Source organism: Lithobates pipiens, unplaced genomic scaffold (assembly GCF_037356315.1).
Source record: "Lithobates pipiens isolate NorthernLeopardFrog02 unplaced genomic scaffold, aLitPip1_a1.2 Scaffold_18, whole genome shotgun sequence".
In the NCBI taxonomy this organism is placed as follows: domain Eukaryota; kingdom Metazoa; phylum Chordata; class Amphibia; order Anura; family Ranidae; genus Lithobates; species Lithobates pipiens.
In genome coordinates this window covers 258,834,016-258,853,438 of record NW_027507758.1, presented here as the reverse complement: position 1 = coordinate 258,853,438, position 19,423 = coordinate 258,834,016, and the positions used below count along the sequence as shown (strand labels likewise).

The window sequence follows — 19,423 nt, the reverse complement described above, 5'->3', positions numbered from 1 at the left end:
ATGTATTCTCGTACATATTAGTGCCTGTTCATTATCTTCCCCCCCCCCCACTCACCCTACCCTTCCTAACCCCTAGGCCTACAACATCCCACCCTTCCCTCTCCCTCTCCTCCTGCCCCTCAGGGCTTCCCCATAGGGGTATACACGTGACCTTCTCCAATTCTTCCCACATCTTCCTTACACCTATAATTTTTAATAGGGTAAACATAAATTGAACAAAAAAATAAATAAAGAGTTTAGCTGCCCTCTTACACCCATAACAACATACATTTCTCACCCATTGCTATTCAACCCCCCTACTCCTATTGTATGTGAGATAATAGTATAAATCTATAAAATATTTCTTATTCAGTGCCTCTAACCTTCATATACACCCCACAGAATATTGTTAATAACATATTTATCACAACAAATGTCCCGATTATATAGGTTTAAATAGATTTACAGATCCTTCTTATTTTCCTCTAACCATTGTGCTGCCTCCATTGAAGTATTGAAGAAAAAAGTCCTACCACCAGCCGAAACCCTTAAACGAGCCGGATACAAAAGGGCATAATTTACCTTATACTTGATCATACTACGCTTAACTGGAATAAATTCCTCCCTATGTTTCTGGAGATCCGGGGAAAAATCAGGATAAAGGTAGACCCTAGCCCCTTCAAATCTAATATCGCCCGCCTCCCTGGCCCTTCGCAGCAAAGTCACTTTGTCGTTGTAGTTGAGAATTCTCATTACTATCGGCCTGGGGCGTTCCCTTACATGGTGGACTTTTAAGGGAGTTCGATGCGTTCGTTCTATCGCAAATAAGGGGCTAAAGGAGGTACCCCCAAAAATCTCCCGGAACCATCCTTCCAAGAAAGTTATTAAGTCGGGGGCCCTCACTACGTTCGGGGAGGCCTATCACCCTAATATTATTCTTACGATTCCAGTTTTCCATCTCGTCCAACTTAGCGACTTGAGTATTTATTGTATCTTTCAACAGCTCAATTTCGCGCTTCACTGGACTCAACTCATCCTCCACTAGGCTTACTCGTTCTTCAAGCTCGGAAGTCCTTTTGCTCTAATCTTGTGTCATAGAGAATAACTCATCCTTAATAGATTTTAGCTGGCTATCAAAACTAGAAATTGAGTCTTTGCACTCCTTAATCGCATTTAATATCTCTCGTAGCATGGGTTCCCCCTCTAACTCAATGGATGGAGGCATGTAGGTAGTAGCTGGTATATGGGTTGCTTCTGGGTTTACGGAGGCGGTTAATACTTTACTATCCCCTTACTAAGCCCTTACTACCAACATTTTTAACCACTGAGGGGGTAGAGGGATTAGAAGTGTGCCTTTGGCTCTTTCTGTTCACAGAAGGATTTTTCTGCTCTTTATTTTGTGGTACTTGCTGTGAGCCCAGTTTGGAGAGTGAGACCGATGCTGAGTGAGTGTATCTTTCCAATTTTGTGGCTGCAGCAGAGGCCATCTGGTTGGTTTTATCTTTTGAAGAGCGAGTCACTTGTGACCCCTCATGGGGTAAATGTTCCTCAGGAGGCCTTTTCCTAGACATGGCTATCTTATGTTTTTAGATGTATCTCTTACTGAAAAAAAAAAAAGGTTTTAACAGTCCGCCTTTGTTTTACTGTTTTGCACTGTACTGTTTTGTGGCAGTTCAACTGGTTCAACAGAGGCGAAGCAATGTAGCTGTAAGCATAGGCATAAGAAGAAATATACGTCCAATCCGAGCCAGTCCAGGTAGCAATAGCACTAAAATCTCATGTATCCAAAGTAGCACAGTCAGTACATAGTGGAGCCCCCCCTTTAAGAAAAAAAGTTAGGAGTCAGACAAATAAAAAATGGTTACCTCGTTCTTTCGTTTTCCCCATGGGGGGGGGGGAGACGCTCTTAGCTCATCCCAGATTCATCCCAGATTCGCCCCAAGTGCAGAGTTATAAACAGGGCAGGCAGAGAACTCAACAAGGGGACCAGGGATTAGGGATCAAATTCTCCACTCAAAGCAGAAACGGCAGCAGCAGAAGATCGTTTCTCATCCACGGCAGAAAAATGCAGCCCAGCGTCTACACTCACCCCCCTCCAAGTCAGGGCGTCCTTCAGATCTGTACAGATCTCGCGAGAACCACGACTCCTCTTGCTTCCTTCATATCCAGCAACCCAGCAGCTCCCCCACCGATGTCCCTCCGCACACCCGCAGGAGGGGGAGACCAGTAAGAGAGCGAAGAACCACCGTGCCCAGCACTGCGCCCAGAAGGTACAGGGGCTCTGCAGGTATACTACTCGCCAGATACTTCAGGCAATAGAGACCAGGGAATAACGAGGGAGCGAGCTTAGCACAGCATATAGCAGCCTTACGGTAGACGGAGCAGGGTAGGAGAGCAGCATCACACGCTCACTCCCAAACCTCACACATCCTCACTCACGTCCGCTCCTGGTCACGCCCCCAAGCATACATATCCCTAGTACCTTTGTTTTTTAAAAATGATGTGGTGCAATACCTTATGGAAGACCTCTGGTGAGCGTACACGTGACCCCCCAAGGCTCTCCTCTTCTCCTCCAGGTGACGTCAAAGGGAACCAACCTCAGCCCTTCCCTCTGTAATCCTCAGAGCAGGGCAAGAGTCCGCCGGTAAATCAGCTGACTGACAGCTGCAAAATAAGGTATTTCACTGCATCAATTTAAAAGAAAACAAAGGCACTGAGTGATTTAACCTGATATAACAGAGGGGATTCTAGTTAGAACTGACCTTACAACTATTTTAACTCCTTTTTTCTCCTTCTCCATTTAATTATTATTTTCCTGTTGAATTTCTTTTTTTGTTTACTTCTATTTTATAAACAATTAATAATTAAAACGTTTTTTGGTTGCTTTGTTCATTAATAATTTTACCCTTTTAACATATTTACACATTTCATGTTTAAAAAAGTGCAAAATGTAAAAAGAATACATTTATTTAATTTGTAAATAACTTTGAACTGCTATACACCATTGCTAACAACTAGTCAGCAAGTATAAACAAAACAATTGCAGTTGGTATTGGTATCGACAAGTACTAAAAAAAAGTATCGGTACTCGTACTTGTAAAAAAAAAAATGGTATTGGTCCCTAATAATAACAGCACATGGTTATTTAATAAAGTAACACCAAATGGAAGTTTTCCATCCCACGATCACTAAAATTTGTGAATATGTTTACAGCTTACTTACAAGAAAATCTACATTTGATTAAGCAACATTATTGGTGAAATATGCACACCTGTCATAAAAGTTAGTAAAATGTTATACCAGGGAAACATCTGGTATTTAACAGATGATCTTAAACAAAACAAACTGGAGGGGAATCTCCCTATGTGTTCCAGGTAAAAATAGCTCTATTCAAACAAACAGCGTCTGACAAGGAAGGCATAGCATGAAGGCACAGATGCAAGTACCACACACATGGTGAAAGGAAACATCTATAAGTTATTTTTATAGCTTTTTGGCAGAGCGATATTAGGGTCAGATGGACAGCCAATTAGGACGTCATTAATGTTCTTCCTATGTTCCTGCCAGCAAATCCATTAGTGATACCTCTAAACTGCTTATACAGATCTTGATTTTTGGTGGTTTAACGATCAGAATACAATTTTCCGCTATCAAGCTTGCATATGGATATATTATGAATAATACACAAATGTAGTTTTGTATTTATTAAAGAAGAAAAACATAGCCTCTCAAACCAATCCATCATAGCAGAATTCATCCATTTTGACAGGTAAAGCTTTGGCACTTCAAGAGAAAGCAAAACAAAAGCTTGTCTAAACATTCCCACCTCCTGCACATTTTATTTGGCCAGTGTGGCCATAGTGATGGGCCATATCCTCATTGGCATTTTTTAGTTCTTCAATGCTGATTTCAATTGTTATACACATAATAATAATAAAGTAGATCAGTGCACAATGCACTAACTTCAAACCTACTCTACTAAACATAGATCTCAAAATGTTTACAAAAATATTGGTCACTAGACTCTTCCCTTTTATACAAACAATTATCCACTGGGACCACAGGATCAAGTGGGTTTTAAAAAGTGGGGGACAACACAGCATAGTCCTTAAATGTCATCCTTTGCAAACGATGCAAAGAAATCCCTTCTTCTGCTTCTTTTAGCGACAGATGCTGAAAATAAAAAAATAAATAAATTAAATAACATGGATAGATGCCATATATTCACAGCCTTCAGTAAATATCAAAATCTGCAATACATTATCAGATTTTCAATTTTTCATCATACTTTGAATGGAAACTAGACAGGGCTGCCAGTTCCCCCTTTTATTGATCCTTGAGCCACTATTATGCTAGATTTGAAATAATTCCAACATTAGTGGAATTGCAACTGATCTTGGAGAACATAAATTGGCAGGATAGTTGGACAACCCACTGTTCTTCATAGCCCAACTGCTAGTCTCCTTTCTTAAACTTCTCATAGAATTTCATTGTTATAGTGTTCTTTTAAATTTCAAAATAAACCTTCAGAAGTCAGAGGCTTTGAACATCAATGTTAATTGGGTGGCTATGCAAAGCCCACTGTCGATTGAAATGGGCTCAGACACATCTAAACTACTTAGATATTTATCTCACTCCCTAGGTGGAAGACATTTTCTCAGCTAAATCTCCCCCATTCCAAACCATAATTTTACAAGACTTAACTAAGTGGTCCTCTATCCTTCTTTCATGGGTTGGGTGGAGAAATTTACTTATAATGAATATACTTCTATGATTCCTATATCCTTTCCAGACTTTACCAGACTGAATTCCAAAGTCTTTTCTCCATCAGGTTAAAAGGGATTTTGCAAAGTCCTTATGGGCCAATAAATCATATAGACTCAGCCAATACCTACTAACTCAACCCAAGGACAGAGGAGGGTTAGGTCTCCCAGATGTGTTTAAATATAATAGGGCCACACATATAAATGAAATACTGGATTGGCGCAATATTAGCTCTGGAAAATGTTGGGTCCAATTAGAATACTCATTGTTTATGAGTGACAGAAGGTCCATCTTATCTTCACAGATGCTCTCTAACATGACCCCTTGATAGGCCACCTGCAATTCCAACCAGAACTACAGAAAGAGTTGTTTCATTCCCTACTCCATGTAGATCAATATTGTATACATCACTTTCTTACAGGTGGTAAATTGAAATCACTGGCGGAGGCTCTAAATAATGTTTGATTCTCCCCTTATGGAAAGCAATGCAACTGTGTCACTTTCTATCTCAACTATGAAACAAATCTCAGTCGTCCCCCCCCACTGACATAGTTTGAGGCAATGTGTTTAGAAACAGAACCCCCCCCACATGGTCTATACAAATGTTACGGAATACTTTCCCATCCACTAGATATTATCTATCCAATCCAATAGATAGAACAATGGGAAAAAGTCTGGGGCATCACATTTACAGATCAGTAAAAGGATAGGTTTATGCAAATGACCCATAAAGGGTATATTGCCTGTGCTATACAGGAAATGGGTTATAAGATACTTGCATGGTAGTATAGGGTTCCCAAGATTGCACAACATTTTTCCCTAATGTTCCCCGCTGTGTTGGAGATGTCAAAAAGAGGTAGGAAACATGCTTCGTGTCTTTTGATCCTGCCCAGGCATCACAAACTTTTGGAAACGAGTTTTGCAAAAATCCATGCTATGGTATTACGCAATAAAATCTGTCCGTTCCAAAGTTTACCTTGTATTTCCATAATGGCTTCATTTTTTTAATAAAATGTTAAAACAATTTTGTGTCAAAATAACATCTGCAAATTAAACTTTCAGTCGATGGTTATAACATTTTGTTGGATTCCCCAGAATCTTTCACTGTCTTGAGGAATCAACAAGCCATAACGAAAGAGACTTCTGAGTGTTGGAAGCATGCCATAAGTGAACTTTGCATTGTGGTTCCTATGTTCCCCTCATGCTATAAAAGGAAGTACATTCTAATTGTCAAGCTAGTTTAGGAAGGAGGGGTCAGGAATTGGGCTACCTATACATGGGAGCAGCTGAAGGTCACATGCACAGAATCTTCAGCCAGCCCTAGATGTGTCTTCTTCTTCCAGATGCCTTCCTATCATTCCTGATTGTTCTGGTAACCATCATGGCTTTATTTATTGCCTTGCCATTGGTCAAATTACCAATGATTTAGTCCTTCATTGGGTCTTGGTTAGTTGGATAGCTGTCCTAAACTGGTGATTAGGACAGACCTTTAAGCCATTTTACGTTGGATGTCCACAGTTAATCTGGGGCTGGCAATGTTAAAGTGGACCTTGTCTCCCCTTTCACTAAAATCACATATGAGCTGTGCACGAAGTTAAAGGGTAAAAGGTGATTGATTCATCTACTTCTAGTGAAAAAGACTACAGTGAGCAGAATGAGGAGGAAAAGAAAGATAAGGTATGAAAAGAACAAAAATCGCACAGTTATCTATAAGTTCCTGTTTATAGCTTGCTATTACTAAACATTTCTAAAGACACCTTTGTTGTAATTTTTAAGATAAGGGTGCATTGCCTCTTTGATTGCTGTGAAATTAATTTTATTATTTGTGCAGACTTTATTTTTTAACAAGTCTGTTCTGTATATAATAAAGCTGTGACCCAATTATAACATTGTCATGTTTCTTTTGGTGTTTGGACAAGGTATAACTATTGGTATGATATGCTTATACTTCTTAAAGTGTAAACCTTTGTTTTTTCCTTAAAACAACAAATGTGTATATACTTACCTGCTCTGTGCAATGGTCTATTGACACAGACAGTGGGACTTGGCACTGCCCTTGCTCCCATGCCACATCATTTGATTGACGGCAGCAGAAGTCAAAAGGCTCCTGTTGCTATCAAGCTGCCTAATAAGGAGGGAGACAGCAGCAGGAGCCACTGATGTTGTGCACATCGCTGGATCACATTGGGCCCAGCAAAGGAAAAGGGGGCAGGGAAGCTGGAGCACAGAAGGTTTTGCACCTTAATGCATAAAATGCATTAAGATGAAAAACCTTAGACCCCTTTCACACTGGGGCCCTTTTTAGGCGTTTAGCACAAAAAATAGCACCTGTAAAGCACCTGAAAAGCGCCTCCCAAGCTACCCCAGTGTGAAAGCCAATGACTGGGGTGGTGCGTTTGCAGGATGGGAAAAAAGTAGCAAGCAGCATCTTTGGGGCGGTGTGGGAGCAGTGTATACAGTGCCCAAAAAGTCCTGTCCATTTAAATGAACTGGCAGCACCGCTGAAGTGCCTGCGAAGTGTTATTAACCCTTTCTTTGGCCGCTAGCGGGGGTTAAAAGCACCCCACTACACTACAGCTAATTGTTTGTATAAAAGCACCCCCTACTCGCAGCTACAACAAGCTTTACCCCTAACGCCTGCGCTGCCCCAGTGTGAAAGGGGCCTTTTATAAGGAAATCTTGAAGTGCATTACAAATACAGTTAACAGTTTTTGCAATGCTGCATAAGGTCACTTGGTCGTACTTTTCCTCTTGCTTTTTTTTTTTTTCTGGATAAAATATTTCATGTACATCTCTTTTCACTGACTGAAGGTTAACCATTTTGAACAAAAACAGTAAGTAAAAGCTCTTTTGGGATTTTGGACCACTACATGTAAACTACTTATTATTAGATCATTCTTTGCTGGCTACAATCCAATAAACACACTTACAATATTAAAAAAGTTCATGATAGGTGATTGCCAGACAGAGTGAGTTTAAAGATATGGAATGTTAGGTATTCCAAGTTGAAAGAGAATATCCTTTTTTTCATCGCTACCCATGTGCTTCATTTTTTGCATAAACTATTTAATGTCATAGACATCAAACACAAGTGGAGAATTTACATTACTTTATGACAAGGGTGCATAAACACTTTTTAGGATCTACTAGAGGTATTCTGTATGCCTAAAGTTTGAAACAAAAGTGTCAGTTTGCCAATTTTAAGAGAAAATTGACTATTGTTCTCAGATGTCAATCGGGTGTAAATCTGAAAAGAATTACATATATACGAATGACATCCAATTATGAGACCCAACTCTTCACATCTCCTTAATTTAAAATCCTGACTTGTAGCTCATGCACCTATTTTTTTGAACCTAATGTCAGTAACTTAATTATGGATCCCTATAGCTGTCACTCTCATTGTGACCAATTGCCTAAAATATAGAATTTGTGTTGTGAAAATCTAACAGAGTAACTGACCTAAACAAATTATATATAGCTTCAATTATAGAGCTTTTGAGCACTCCAAGGAGGTCCATTTGCCAACTTGCATATTTAAGTCTGCATTTTACCATCACATAGAACACAAAACAATGCAATACTTTCAGCCTCCTGGCTTTTTTAGTCCACTCAGAACCACAGTCTGTTACCATACAAACAATATTTCAGCCTCCTGGCTATTGAGCTGCCCAGTTTTAGCTGTAAAGACTCTCTGCCTGTTGGAGCACTGTCTTTCTCACTGCACATATATCCCTCTCATCAGATGACTATTCACACAAAACGTTTATCTTTAGGGTCTGAACACATTCCTCCACATGTCTGTCCACAAACACCGATATAGATGGAAAATGTGCAGCTCTAAGCAAATAATGATCAATATCAAAAATAAAATTGACATATGAAAAAATGCAATATAAATAGTGACATGTGTCCCATGTGAAATTAATGTCCAAGGTGTAAACAAAAACAAAAAAAGAGACGCAGACAAGTCCCAAATGTATTCCAAAGAAGTGAAGTTCAAAACATAAATGGGTAACAGTCACAAAAATCCTGAGTGAACATCCAAAATGTGACAGAGGTAACATAGAAGATCCAACTCCAAAAGCACCAGTCGCATAACAGGCTTTAGAGGATGACCAGGGAATTCAGGTTCACTATATGGATATGGTCTTCAGGCAAACACTCCAAAACAATGGATAAGGCAGATAAAACAAATGGGCAAATAAGCCCAACCATAAAGGGAAAAGAGAGGAAGAACAGGGCACATAGCGTAATTCCGTAAGGAATATTTGTTGTTGTAAACATAAGAATTGCACTTACATTTCCCAGAGTAAAAACAAGCGCTTCAAATTAGACAGTAAGCAGGGGATCAGCGTAACAACCCAATGCGTTTCGCCTAAATAGGCATCATCTGGCATCATCAGCATTTTTGTCCACAAACTCCCACTGCCTCCTGCAGTCCAACTTTTCTGGGGAAGAAGGGTCCTGGCTGGCTAGCCTAATGCCCTTTTGTGGATAAACACCTAATCTAGCATCTTTTCAATGGCCTTGTGAATGTAGCCAATAACTTTGTATACTGTATGCAGTAACTCCATCACCTTGGAGAAAATTTAACCACTGGTCTACCCAATGGGCATTTATCGTTCCTATGTAGAGGGGTCAACTATGAAAGCATACAAATAAATAGGGATTGCAGCATCAGATTCTAAAATGCTGTACTAGTCTCTTAAAATACAAACAGCTCACCTCTCTGAATCCTCCTAATAAAAAGAAGCTTAGTGTTTATCAAGATGGAGATCTTAGTTGTGGGTGAATTTAGTCCATAAAATACAAAACAAACAATACATTTGGCTCAATGAATTTTATTTAAATATGACAATCTTGTAATGTGAATGTTACAGGCTCTAGGGTGTAAGTGATATGTTTATAACTGCCTGAAATACCACAATGAGCAAAATGATTCACTGACATTTAAACATTTTGTATAATATTTTGATACCCTTTTAAAGTGAGTCATGCAACACAAGAGTAAAAAGTAAAGATATGTGAGCACAAATGGTGCTGGCCTTTGGTAAATTGTACAATTTAGAAATTAAAATATATGAACCCCTAACTATGTTTTTTTTTTGTAGAAAGCTAGAAACATAATCTTTTAGTATTAAATGACTTGTGTTCTTCTCTAATGCAGACACAAATAATTACATTTTGGCATAAAAAACATTTGTTAGATTACCTTTATGAAAACTGTAAGCATTTTTCAATATTAAATAATGGATCAAGTACACTTAAAGTGGAGTTGCCCCCCAAAAAATAAAACTACTTAAAATTCTTAAAAAAAATTAAAAAAAAATAATTGGCAAAAAAAAAAATTTTTACTCACCTCTAAATACCGGTTGCTAGGGGGTCCCTCGTAGTCTGCCTTCTTCATTGCCCGGGCTGGTGACATCACTTCCCCTCGCGCCGCACATTCACCTGGGACCTGTCACGTGTCCCAGGTGACTGTACGGCGTATCACGGCGCCCTGCGCCGCTCGCGCATGCGCAGTGGGTGCCCGGCTGTGAAGCCACAGCCGGGTGCCCACAGTATGCATGACGGCGCCGCGAGCGGAGCGGGGAGCGAGGGGGGGGCTTCGTTCCCCCGCATCGCTGGAACCCGGGACAGGTAAGTGTCCGATTATTAAAAGCCAGCAGCTGCAGTATTTGTAGCTGCTGACTTTAAATTTTTTTTTTTTAGGGGGTACCCCACTTTAAGCTACAGTTCTTTCAGCTCATCCAAACTTGACACCCCTTTGATTTTTTACCAGGCTGTGAACAAAAGATTTATGTCAGTACTGGAAAAGCTGAACAATCCTAACAGAATGTTCAGCAAAGTCCAACTGAGTCACGGAAATAAATATTTACTCTGATAAACACTGTACCAACAACCTCTAGTGTCATAGTCTTACTCTAATTGTCCCATTATAGCAGTTGTTCAGGGTGTCCAAATATATCTGTGCAGTCCAATAGGCTTCCAGTGCTATCGGTAATCAACAAACCCACTGTCTTTTTCTGCAATCTAAGTCTGTGTGAGGACAGTTGTGCTGAGAGGTGAGCCTGCTAATCAGCTATGCCGTTTCCAAGGAAAATTAGTTAGAAATCATAAAATGTGAGTGTAAGTGTAATGCTCTATACGTGGTAGAACAATTTCAGAAATGGTATATTTTCACATAGTTACATTTGTCCAACTATGTATATACCATACCTGACCAATGTCCATGAAAGTTGGGAATCACTGAAGCAGGCACCACTACTTCAGTGATCTCCACTTGCTTCTGGGTCTCATGCTGATGCATTGTGAACACATGAAGTCGGACACTCAGCATGAGTGCCATTTAGAGAATGCTTGCATTCTCTAAATGAATGCAAAGCATTCTCAAATTGGACAAAGTGGGAAGGCGGGCAGGTGATGCATATTCTCAACTGGACTTGCATCACTCCTTACTTAAAAACCACCGTTAGAGCCCGAAAGCTTCTATCCAGCCAGTGTTACCAGCTTCTTCATTATTTAACCTTTTTGCTACTTGACCCTCATTCTAACCTAGTCGCGTGGTCCCCATGTTGAATTGATTCCTCTCCTTTTGCTTTGGGCCTGTCTTGACCAAGGTAGTTAAGATGTAACAAGCTATCAGCACAAACTGCTCGACCCATCCCCAACTCAAACCCTTTCCTAAGAAAACAGATCAAACCCGAATGGGTTTAAATGCCCATGCGAGTCTTTATTCTTTTTTTTTTTTCATAAAACACGTATAGACAATGTATAAACACGTTTACATAACCATACAATAGTCAAAACTGAGGACACTACGGGAACGGAAAACAATGCCTGTATTTTGTAGAACCAGCTACATATGTTAAGCCCCCAGCTGCCTCACACCACCTTGAGGGCAATATTAAAATAATAACTGTAACTACATGGTCACTACAAATGTTTACTATACTATATTGCAGATGCTATACTGATGATGGGTCCCTGACCATTTTACATCAGAACAAGCAGGACCACCATCAAAGACCCTAAACCACCAGAGCAACACAGGCATGACCCTTACACTTGCACACCCCTCCAAACCCTCTCTGAATACTGTTCTGCAGCTTTAGAAACAACATGTCAGTCACAAAGGCATTGGGATGCGCACTGTCACCGCCAAGTTGTAAACCTCCAATTCTCTATGCCCATAGACCAAGCCACAATTCCTAACAACAAATCTACCAACTAAGCTGGAGCGAAAGTCCACTGTCAGTTGATATCACAGAGCTGCTCTAGGCTCTGGAAGTATCCAGAAAATAATGTCAGGATCTACCCAGATACCTGATTGGCAGCTGGCTCAGCCTCTCAGTGCAGCCAGCTGCCCTCACTCCCTCCCCAGCATGGTGCTCCAGTGACAGTCTTCGCTCTCTACTCCACAGCTCTCTAGTGAACCGAGAACTTAGCAATCAGCAGTCAATTGATCGCTCAGTTTTCAGGCATAGAGCTGGTGGGAACAGCTGCAGCATCAGGCCAGTGCTGCAGCAGGAAGGTGAGTATAGATATTTGTTTCTTTTTTTGTGTTCCAACACTTCTCCTTTAAACAAAAAATGGTTGACATTTTTGTTTTAGGTTGGTTGCCACCTGAAAAATTACTGCTTAGAAAACCTGTTATTGAAACCATTCAAGGGTTAGATAGAGGGGTTTATATCCTGTGACAATTCTACTGGCATTCTTTTTTATGTTAGCCTTTTCTGAAGTAAATTACTTTCAATTGCAGCATTAACCAAATGTCCCAGATGTAACAAATGATTTAATCAATGTAGCTAGGTTTCAAAAATGAACCGTTGAGCATTCGATTTGGTCTTTGGTAACTATTAGCATTCATAAACCGATTTTTGGCCTAACTTATAACATTATTTTATTTAAATCCAGGACATGATTGTGATATTTGGGGAAATTAGGATCAACAGCCAGCTGTGTTGGTAAAGGGAGTCTTTATTTTTCAAAAGGTAAATGAAAAACAGTTTACGTTCAGCATGAAAACAAATGGAACAGTCCACCAATCACAGGTATAAACAGGTATAAAGCAAGACTTTGGCTCACCACCATAAAAAGTTATCACATGACCAGGTTTAAAGCCATTGCCTGCTCCAGAGGTCCAAACAGAGGTCATGACAGCTCAGAAATAGTAGCCCAAACAGTACACAGCTTGTTCTCACAACTGGGTCCAGATCCACACCACACCACCTCATGGACACCTGCAGACTGCTCCTTGCCCTTTTTAGATCTCTTTTTCAGGTGGGTTTCAGGACCACAATACCTGTAGTCAATGTTGGAGGTTCTTTCTTACCCAAATATCTCTCCAAGCTTTTAGATTCTGGGTCGCATATCATAATTTAATAATTCTGGGGAACTGGAGATCTGTTTTTCCGTTGCTCTCAGATCACCCCAAAACCCCTCAACCTGCACGGGCGAGAATCCCTGAGTACTTCAACTGCTCTTGTTGTTCCTCTTAAAAGGAATCACAATGCAAACAATGGGGATCTCTCAACCAGGACCCATTCCTGGTGTACTGTACAATATGTTTTCCAAGCAGTACAGGAGAACAGCATACAATTAGTTTGACTGATCACCAGTGGAACCAAATCTGGTACGCAATGCTATTGGCTTGATCCACAATTTAGGATCACCAATATTGTTCTAGAGACCTTTTTTATGCCCTTGATCCTGAGCACAGACCTGTTCAGTTCAAACAGAAGACTGTGAAAAAAATACAGCATATTTTAAGATTGCAAAGAAGATTTTCACATGAGCTAGAGACTGTGTGACATCACTAATCACCAAATTAAGAACATGAGCATAGCACAATGTATATACAGAATTTTATGACATTGTTTTGATGTAGGCCTGTACTGCATTATAGCTCCCACTTATATTTTCAACACTATCACATCAGAAGCCAATAATGTTAACAACACTCAGTAAGATCTGTTCCAACTGTTCTTTCAGAATACAAAACAGATTTTTTCCAGTAGTGCTACGAACATTAATTAAAGCAGATTTTTGTAAAAAGTACCCATGCAGTGGGCCCCTCGCACTGCTAGGTTTAGCTGCTGGTTAATTATATAGTTAGTACTTACCTTATTCCCCACTCTGGAAGGCTTCCAATGCTTTATTTCTTATTTTCTCTTCTCTCTATGCTCTGGGTTTGGGTGTGGCCTCTTGCCAACATCACATACAATGCGGGAATGCAGGCCATGCATTGTGCAACCACTGGCCAGGATACCAACGAGAAGAAGCTTTGGAAGTCTGGTTGCACAGCATATTGGAAACCTGCCAAAGTGCAATAGGTATTACAGTTATTACAGTATTACAACTTATTTCTCTACCCCCAGACTTAATGAGTAGGTAACCATTGCAGTGTGAAGGGGCCCCACTTCAAGTGTATTCTTTTACAAAAATCCTGGAGTTCAGCTTTAAAGAGACAAGCCTCTACTGCATCATTCTCTCTTTGTCATATCACAAAATGATGCTGCATTGCTCTTTTACTGAAACATCCTGGCTCGAGAGTGAGGCCTCAGGGTCGCCCCCATAGGAAGCAGGATTCCTATGGTGTCGCACCAAGAAGAGGAGTATAAAGTACCAGAAGAAGAGGAGGCTCAGAGCCACTCTGTGCAATATCAATTCACAGACCAGGTAAGTATAACATAGACCATGTACACCAAAAAGGAAAAAAGAACAGAGTGCGCACCAGCCTTACGCATTACCTTCACAACACTTTAATCTGTAAAAAATAATAAAAATGCATACTCACAAACAAGTAACATATTTAAGCATAGAATATAAAGTCCATAGTTAGTATCATCCAGCAAGATCAGCTGGCAAGTAACAGTGGTGGGATGTATAGCCCAAAAGCAACTGACATGTTTCAAGGGGTTCCCCTCTTCTTCAGAGCTTTTCTCGGGGGGTTCCCCCTGACCTGTTGTGAGTGGCAGTACAGCTGATGTGGTGGTTCGATTAGTGAAGATACTTCCATCTCTTTTATAATCAACTGCACAGCAATATCACAAGCGCAGGAGTTTTTGGTCTTTTTTTTATAGACCATTTGCACAATAACTGTCCTCCAATTAACCTTTCAGGTCCCCATGTAAATGTACATCTTCGCACTGTAATTTGTAAATAGGAGGGGCATGCTGAGCCTTGTCCACAGCCACCTTTCCAGCTTTTATCACGACCATTCCCAGCTGGGAAGTGGACCCTGCCATCCACCTGCATGGGGTCAAATGTGCACTTGACTTTAATTTGTGAGCTTTCATGCCTCTGTACAGGATGGGGACCTCTGCTGTGCAAGTCAGCTCCCGTTGCTATGGGAGACACAACACAGTGTAAGGAGTGCCAACAACCTCTATGCTAAAGGTTGTTCTACCTATAACAGGTACACGCTATCGATAGACTGTTTTTCTGATTGTAGACTTCTGTTACTCTTTAATTCAATTGTTTTTTATTGAAATGTTTTCACAGGCAAGTACAATTAACAATATAAACATTGTACTTCATGCAATGACTTTGTTGAACTTGAAGTAAGAACATGAGAAACTCATCAACAGCTAACAGATTGCTTGAAAGTCATACCAAATGCGGATAATGGTACCAACAGTCTCCTGACCTGCCATAACACCCCAAATGTGAGCACTTTTGTGTCACAGGAGGAGAGAAGATCCAATGCATATATGCTTGGAAAGGGTATTGCCTCTTGTATCTTGTGTGTATAACTACTTATATAAACAAACAAAACTTGTGTGAGTCATACATATTGCTCGGTCAAGAAAGGTGTAAGGATGAGGTAAGAGTATTATATGGCAATTGCAGCATTGCACCAGTCTGCCCAGGGTTGCCATGCATCACAAATCTTTGCGGCCTGACCATTACTGGCAGCCATGATTGTCTCATAACTGAAGTGTAAGGCTACTAAGTCAATAGTTTGTGCAACTGTTGGGGCCTTGTCGGACTTCCATAATCCTGTTATATTTAGTCTGGAGGATGACTTCTGTTACTCTTGACAACCACTTGCTGTACTGCTAAAGGATGAATCTTAAGTGCTGTCTCTTTATATTCCAATATGCCAGTGACCCAAAACTTTAGAAGTGTGCTGTTTACTTGCATTGCACCCCTTCAAATAACCTCAGACCAGGCAGAAGGTGAAATTCATAAATTTACGGGATGAAAGTGCAAAATATTACAGAGTCCAAAAAGCAGTCTCTACCTAAATCACTAATACCTACTCCTATTCAGGCTATGTGCTGCCCCTGCATATCTGCAAAGGTAGACTCCATGTATAATGTAGGATACATCCGTAGCAGTCTCCAGCAACTGGTGCCTTCAGGGTGAACCCCAAGTTGGTGGGTTTCACATCGCTCAATCTAGCTGTACTCCTCACAGGGTAAGATAGATGGACCAACGGTGAGACTCTCAAACTCCGTCAGGAGAACTCTCTTGTGCCTTCTTTTTCTCTTCCCCTTCTCCCCCCCCCCCCCCTCTCTCTCTCTCTTTCTCCCTCTCTTTCTGTTCCGGGATTCAGACCACTGTCCATTTTTATAGAGACAGGACCACTGTGTTGGACCCAAAAAGCCCACCAAGCAAAGAACCTGAGAACTAAGTTAACCCTACACCTCCTGTGTGAAGCCGCACCTACCTAGCTAATTTTAACCCGCTATTAGATAGTGAAGTAAAATGTGTAAATATTTTCCTGTACAATCACAAATCCCTAAAAAAAGCTATTCCATAATGTGTATCCCCAATAGCTGCTGCAAATACTTATTGAGAAGATGCTCCACACACACCTCTCAATAATATTTAAAAAACTTAGTGCAGCACTGCTTTTCTCAAATCAGCCTATGTGCTACAAAAGTTAAACTAATTTAAAGTACCATATACATACAGTATTTCACAAAAGTGAGTACACCCCTCACATTTTTGTAAATATTTTATGTTATCTTTTCATCTGACAACACTGAACAAATTATACTTTTGCTACAAAGTAGAGAGTGTACAGCTTATGTAAATTTCCTGTACCCTCAAAATAACTCAACATACAGCCATTAATGTCTAAACCGCTGGCAACAAAATGTCCAGATTGGGCCCAAAGCTTCACACGTTGCCACTGGATTCCTCTTCCACTCCTCCATGATGACATCACGGAGCTGGTGGATGTTAGAGACCTTCCGCAACTTCACCTTCCGTTTGAGGATGCCCCACAGATGCTCAATATCGTTTAAGTCTGGAAACCTGCTTAGCCAGTCCATTACCTTTACTCTCAGCTTCTTTAGCAAGGCAGTGGTTGTCTTGGAGGTGTGTTTGGGGTCGTTATCATGTTGGAATACTGCTCTGCGGCCCAGTCTCCAAAGGGAGGGGATCATGCTCTGCTTCAGTATATCGCAGTACATTTTGGCTCATGGTTCCCTCAATGAAACGGTAGCTCCCCAGTGCCGGCAGCACTCATGCATCCCTGGACCAAGACACTCTCACCACCATGCTTGACTGTAGGCAAGACACACTTGTTTTTGTACTCCTCACCTGATTGCCGCCACGCATGCTTGACACCATCTGATTCAAATACGTTTATATTAGTCTCATCAGACCACAGGATATGGTTCCAGTAATCCATGTCCTTCGTCTGCTAGTCTTCAGCAAACTGTTTGCAGGCTTTCTTGTGCATAAACTTTAGAAGAGGCGTCCTTCTGGGATGACAGCCATGCAGATCAATTTGATGCAGCGTGCGGTGTATGGTCTGAGCACTGACAGGCTGACACCTTCAACTGCTGCAGTAATGCTGGCATCACTCATACATTTATTTCCCAAAGACAACCTCTGGATATGATGCTGAGCATGTGCACTCAACTTCTTTGGTTAACCATGGCAAGACCTGTTCTGAGTACAACCTGTTCTGTTAAATCTCAGTACGATCCTGGCCACCATGCTGCAGCTCAGTTTCAGGGCCTTGGCAATCTTCTTATAGCCTAGGCCATCTTAATGTAGAGCAACAATTCTTTTTTTCAGATCCTCAGATTTCTTTGCCATTAAGTGCCATGTTGAGCTTCCAGTGACCAGTATGAGAGAGTGACATTAAGAAAAAAAGATTTTGAGAGAGAAGGAATCTTAAAAGGCTAAGGATACCACGTCCCAGTATAGATGAAAACAAACAAAGAAAAAGGAGGGGCCAAGAAGGGGCTGGGGAATCACCAACCCCAGGGACTTTATCAGTATCCAATCAAACAAATTTTGCAAAAAAAGTTAATGTATAAAATATTATAATTTTATTCATACTATACACAATTATAAATTAAACATTCATAAAAAAAAGGGGATGATTTGACATCAATTTACAAGACAAGATGTATTGATATTTAATCCCATTTATCACCACACAGAAGTGAAGAGATGGCAAGTTGCAATTGTTCTCAACATGTTTCGCCCGAAATGGGCTTCTTCAGGAAAAACTGATTGAACAGCCACACAACTAGGATAATAAACAACAAAGAATAGAAGAAAATGAATGTTACTGTCAATTGATGCATAAGGTGATAATCAGTTGAAAGAGTCAATGATCAATTACTAAGGATAAAATTTGCATATATTGGATTGCTACAACAGATACACAGTATATTTTAAACTGAAATACAGAGCTTAATTACAATGAATATGTATCTCACCAATCTTGCCAATGCTCCAGAAACTTCAAGATATCAGACAATAATCAATATAAAATAATATTGACGAATCTGTAATCATTTAAGCGAAAAAAGTCGTAAAGCGCAAAGAGGTTTGTCGCCTAATTGGGAATCTGCAGAGAGACATAAAACAATAGAGGAGTATGAAGAAAAACGGGATCCGATAGACCCTCTAAAAATGAAAAGGGTCAGTTAACATTGGAATAAATGTATCATAATAGTTACCCAAATAATAATGTTGAATCAATAAAAAGTTGCTGGACAGAAGATTTTGTGGGCTTCAAAAATAGGTCAAAATCAGAATCCATATAGGGTATTGGCAGCAGGCATAGTAAACGCTAAAATAGAGAAAAAAGGAAATTCCTCTTTAAGCAGGGGGATCTCTTCAAATAAGAAAATGAATGTATGAATCACAGGAAAAAGACATTCAGTGAGACCCAATTGAAAAGGGTCATCCACAGAGTCCAAAATACAATATTTGAGTAGTGACTAAGATGATCAGCTTACCCGGAGTTAGCTGCCTGGAGGTTTGTAGACATGCGTCTTATTCCATCAATTGCCAAGAGGCAACTGATTGAAATGAGGGGTTTTAAGCCTCTCCAGCTCGGCGGCGTCTGACGTCACCGCCGAGCTGCGGGCGTAAACAAAACAAAGGGAAGAGGAGGCTGGTATCAGTTCCTATTGCATTGGTACGCACCGGTTCCTATAGCAATAGTGCGCATGCGCGGGCGTCACAACATGGCTCCGCGCATAGGACACGGTGCGTGCCGAAGTCTCGGTGGCCATTTTGGAAAGTCCAGGAACAGGATAAACGATACGTGCGGTTAACCCGAAGTATTCTGCATGGCGTCAGAGGCCCAAACGGCCATTTTAAAAGAGGTGCAGAACTTATTCAAAAAGGCAAATTAAATAGAAAAAGATATAACCAAATCGGCACAACGTATATCACCGATGGAATAGTTATG

At 40.6% G+C, this 19,423-nt stretch overlaps 1 long non-coding RNA gene across 1 annotated transcript in view; it reads right to left on the bottom strand.

Moving 5' to 3' along the window:
* Positions 1-3,668: 3,668 nt before the first annotated feature.
* LOC143987813 (uncharacterized) overlaps positions 3,669-19,423 on the bottom strand; it is a 46,719-nt gene continuing 30,964 nt past the window's right edge. Inside the window, exon 2 of the long non-coding RNA XR_013276707.1 lies at positions 3,669-4,152. This is a non-coding gene — a long non-coding RNA (uncharacterized LOC143987813). The remainder of the gene's footprint in view (positions 4,153-19,423) is intronic.